This window comes from Tupaia chinensis, unplaced genomic scaffold, assembly GCF_000334495.1.
Source record: "Tupaia chinensis unplaced genomic scaffold, TupChi_1.0 Scaffold142061_1, whole genome shotgun sequence".
Classification (NCBI taxonomy): Eukaryota; Metazoa; Chordata; class Mammalia; order Scandentia; family Tupaiidae; genus Tupaia; species Tupaia belangeri.
The window spans coordinates 17,473-22,845 of NW_006201913.1; the positions used below are offsets into that span (position 1 = coordinate 17,473).

General features: G+C 36.9%; 1 pseudogene; it reads left to right on the forward strand.

Annotated features, from left to right (window-relative positions):
* The first annotated feature begins 2,927 nt into the window (after nt 1-2,927).
* Nucleotides 2,928-3,851, forward strand: LOC102502778 (olfactory receptor 7A17-like; annotated as a pseudogene).
* The last annotated feature ends 1,522 nt before the right edge of the window (nt 3,852-5,373 follow it).

Consider the following 5,373-nt stretch of genomic DNA (forward strand, 5'->3'; position numbering starts at 1 on the left):
CGCCGCGGCTTAGCAGGGCCCCAGGGGGGACTCGCCGAGCCCGGAAGGGCCAGTGTGATTTTCAAGCCACTGGGTGCATAACTTAAATAGCCCAATCAGCAATATGGAATCCAGCACCTTAAGCTCCATGCCACCTGCAGACCCATGACAATTAAACTTTAACTCAAGGTTGGTAAAAGTTTCTGATGACCTTTAGAAGCAGGAGACTTCACAAAGAGTGTGTAATAAAGACTGGAGTCATCACACCTTCATCTTGGTTCCATGAGAGCTGAAAATAAACAGGAAAATTTTCCTTTCTTTCCAGACCAGTGTCCAAGAAAGAAATCAGCTACTAAGAGATTGCAGTTATAAGGAAGGAATTTACATAATGAGCAGATACATGGTGCTACAAATATTTCCTCTGTCATTGTCCCTCAAGAACTGTGGTCTTGACCTGGATGAATCATGGTTGGTTTTTTTCAGATATCTCCAATTGGTTAGGAGACTGCTTAATTCTTTCATTATGTCTTATCTAGGGACAGAGCTGCAGTCTCCATCACCATTCAGAGAGAAATTCACCCTTCCACAAGAAGGCTGTCCTCTGTGAGAGCCCATTACAGGTGAGTCTGAGAGCCTGGTAGACACCACAGGAGTGGTTCAGAGAGAATGGATGGTAAGAACATTTACCTGAGATTAACTGAGAGACAATCCAACCCAGCAAGAGATGAGATATTGATGTGTTTGGTTACTTGTCTGACCACGCTATTTATCATTAATTTAATATGTTAACAAGCCCTGTGTCTTTCAATGACTTAACAATGCATCATTGTTGGCAATTTAGTGATGGGAATAGATTTCCAATTCGATGAGGGTGGAGAAAAAATGGGAGAAATAAAATTAATTCAGTCAAATTAGAACATGTGCACAGGAATTTGCAGTTCAAGAAATAGTAAAAGTAGAATCAGAGTTGCAATGAAATGTGCAATGACTTTTGGGTCTGTTAAGGAATTTTCAGGATGAGTATATTTGTGCATATTTCTGTAATTTTTGAAGGATCCAGACGTGTTATTTGCAATTCATACCTTGCAACTGTACTTCATGAAACATATATTTCATGTTTCTTCTTTCAGAATGGGTATTCACATAAAAATTTTTATTCTAAGGTCAAAATGTGAGTACTAAAGAGTTTTTACTTACAACTATATTTTTTTTTTTGCTGTGTAATTGACTAAGTTTGTGAGTCTATTAGCTTTTTACTTCATTGCAAATCATGGATGCATTTTGTTTTTATGTTCTGGGGTCTGAGTATATTTTATTCTTTTGAATATTTTTTAAAATAATGAATTGAAGTTTAAAAATAAAATTTTTAGAATACCTTTGAATTATTTTATGTCTTGATCAATATAGATATATACTGGCTTAATGTGAAAAATTAATAGATTTTGTGTTATCAAATCTAATCAGCTATTATATTGTGTACATACCCTCCCACTCCATATTTTTATTAACTCAGAAAAATTCTTTTACATCAATAATAAACATAAATACCTATTTTTCTTTATTGCCACAGGGCACATTTGCTCACCTGAGAGAGAGAGAAACAAAGAGAGAAAAAGTAAGAAATCATAACCGAGGGGGAGGATGTGGATGGGGAATCCCTACTCCACCATTTTCTTCTTGAGTTTTAGGGTATGCATGCCCTCTTGTCCAGTGTGATTTTAAAGCTGCTAGGTTTAGGGTTTGAACCACATTGGCCATGTCAAGTTCAGCAAGCTAACCACTATGACACCTGCTGGTCCCACAAACTATGATCTCATAATACTGTTCTCTGTGTACTAATCCACAGAGAAAAATAAGGAGATCAATTCATGTAATACTTTTGAAACAAAAAAACTGAGCAATTCCACATAACTAAGTTATCTGAAATAGTCAAAGTAATAGAAGCAGACAATAGAATAGTGGTTGCCAGGGAATTGCCAAAAAGGGGAACAGAGTTGTTTTCCTTTTCTTTTTTTTCTTTTTTTTTTTTTTAAGAATTATTCATTTTATTTTTAACATTATAATTAGTATTCAATTTGATGAGAGAGAAAGAGAAAGTAAGTTACCAGGTTGAACTCAAACAGCAATCAACCATATGGGAGTCCAGCACCTTAACCATCATGCCACCTGCTGGTCTGAGAGTTGTTTTTCAATGAATTTAAAATACAGTTATTGGGCCAACTGATGGTGTGTTGGTTAAGATGACTGGATTGCACATGATCAACTGCTAGTTAAAGCCCCAGACCCAGCAGCTTGAAAAAAGTGCCAGGCATGAGTACATGCACTCCCTACATCCTAAGAGAAGAGAGTATTATGGAGTGGCCATTCCCTGTGGGGGAAGATTTCTCGCTTTCCATCTTTTTCTCTGTCTCTCAGTTCAATGAGTGCATGTAAACAATATCAAAACTAAAAACAAAACGAAAATAAATTAAAATGCTATTGTAACATTACATTTTATTCCATAAATATGTACTATTATTTTCTGTCAAGAAATAAGTTAAATATCCTGTAGAACACATGATCTATGGGAATAAGGTAGTGTGATAAGAAGTCTTAAGCAGAGATAGCACTATGAAAGCCTAAGCATATGAGATCCATACAAAAATATAAAAAATAGCTTTGTGAAGGCAAAATACTAACTATGGAATTTCAACTATGGGGGTAATACCTGCTCATGTGAAATTAATCATTGTATTTTCCTCTTTTTAAAATAATTTTTTATTTAACTTTATTTATTTTAACTTGATCAGAGAGAGACAGAGTGAGCGGGAGAGAAAGAGAGATGGAAAGTGAGAGAGCAAGCCACCAGGACCAGGAATCGAGCCAAGGTCAGCCATGTGGAAGTCCAGTGCCCTTAACTTCCACACCACCTTCTGGCCCCAGTATTTTCCTCTTTTCAGGTAATCACCATGGAACCAGGAAATGGTACACAAATTTCAGAATTCTTTTCTTCTTGGACTTTCAAAGGAAGCATAGTTGCAGCCCCTCATATTTGGGCTTTTCCCCTCCTTGTATTTGATCACCATGTGTGGAAACCTGCTCATTATCCTGGCCACCATGTCAGAATCCCACCTGCACACCCCCATGTACTTCTTCTTCTCCAATCTTTCCTTTGCTGACATCTGTTTCACCTCCACCACCATCCCAAAGATGCTGGTGAATCTACAGACACAGAGCAAGATCATCACCTATGCAGGCTGCATCATCCAGATGTTCTTTTTCCTACTATTAGGAGGGATAGATGACTTTCTCATGACAGTGATTGCCTATGACTGGTATGTGGCCATCTGTCACTCCCTGCACTAAACAGTCATCATGAACCCCTGGCTCTGCAGACAACTGGCTCTGGGATCCTGGATCGACCCTGTATGCATTATTACATAGCCTAATGGCTTTGTGGCTGTTCTATACACATGTGGAAATTCCCCACTTCTACTGTGATCTTAGTAAGCTGGTCCACCTTGCCTGTTCTGACTCTTTTCTCAATAACATAGTGACCTATTTTGGCATCTGTGCTGCTGGGTGGTGGTCTTTTCACTGGGATCCTTTACAATTACTCTAAGATAGTTTCCTCCATCCGTGCAATCCCATCAGCTGAGGGGAAGTATAAAACATTTTCCTCCTGTGCCTCTCACCTCTTAGTTGTCTCCTTATTTTATTGTACAAGCCTAGGAGTGTACCTTAATGCTGGTGCTACCCACAGTTCACTCTCAAGTGCAACAGCCTCGGTGATATACACTGTGGTCACACCCATGCGGAACCCCTTCACCTACTGTCTGAGGAATAAAGGCATAAAGAATGCTTTGAAAAGATTATTTGGGGGAAAGTTATAAAAGCTCCAATTTTTCTGATTGTAATATCCCAATACCTCAGAGCTAATTTCTCAATTCTTTATCAAATTTTGTGAGTAGAACTTGATCCTCCTATGAGTGCTGGGAGTTTCCATTTATTTGATTTTAATCTATCTATATAATTTTAGTAAGCCTTTAAATTAAAATTTCTGCTCTCTTTGATATACAACAGCTTTTCCTTCATAATTTTCCCACTTTCCCTAAGTTATTTCCAATATCTCATCAAAATGATTTGTAAATTCTCAGTCATCTTGTTGAACAATGGAGAGTTCATAGGAGCTTTTTCTTCTCAAGAGGCATAGATCATAGCGAGTATTAATTTTTTTGTTTTACTGAAGCTACAGCACTGAGTTGTACTCCTTTCTAGAAACACACACACACACACACACACACACACACACACACACACATCAAACTGTGCTTAGAAAGTAAAACCACTTAAATCCTTTGAGGGAGAAATACATTTGAGACTACAGTTTTTCACATTTGGGTCCATCATTCATTCATATATGAGGACCTTAACTACTCTGTTGATAATGTGGATTTTGGCATCTAGTGTGTTTTATAACTGGCCAATATATTTTTTTAATTCTACTTTTTAAAGCAAAAATTACAGATTTTTTTAATAAGAGAACTTTTCAATCTTTTGTCTATTAATTGTTCCTTCTCTTTTCTCTTTCCACTCACTTTCAACCCCCCACTGCCCTCATTAAAATCTCTGCTGTCTATATTTATTCTTTCCACTATCATATCTTTTGATCGTTCATTTGTGCCATAGAGTACAGACATTCAGGACATATTGAGTGGGAGTATGTGGCATGCTTTTTTCAAAGGCTAGCTCACTTTGGTTAATATTAAGTTCTCTATATTCATCTACATTGGCTCAAATATAGGAATGTCATTGTTTCTTATGGCTGAATAATAGCCCACTGTGGTCATGCCCATGCTGAACCCCTTCATCCTACAGTATATATGTGCCACCATTTTTCAACCCAGTCATCAGTTTTTGGACACTTAGGTTGATTCCATGTCTTAACAAGAGTGAATAGTGCAACAATAAACATGAATGTGTGTCTAGTGTTTTCCTTTCCTTTGAGTAAATACCAAGGAGAGGGATTATTGAGTCACATTATAGTTCTATTTGTAGGTTTTTGAGGAACCTATAAATTGTTTTTCCCAGAGGTTGTACACATATACATTCCTAACAACAATGTAAGAGGATTTCCTTTCATTGCAACATTACTGGCACTAGTTGTTCTTTATGTTTTTAATTCTAGCCATTCTAACAGATGTTAAATGGTATCTCATTGTAGTTTTATTTAGTGTTTATTAAATTTTAATTTATTTTGTACACTCAATAAGTATACATCACTTAGCTTGTAAAGTGAGTTTACCCAGCATGAATACATTTCATATCAGTCCAGTTCAGGATACTATACACGTTATCAATAGTTAATAATCCATTTCTATGTCCCAGAAATGTCTTACCTCTATTTTTCTCTTT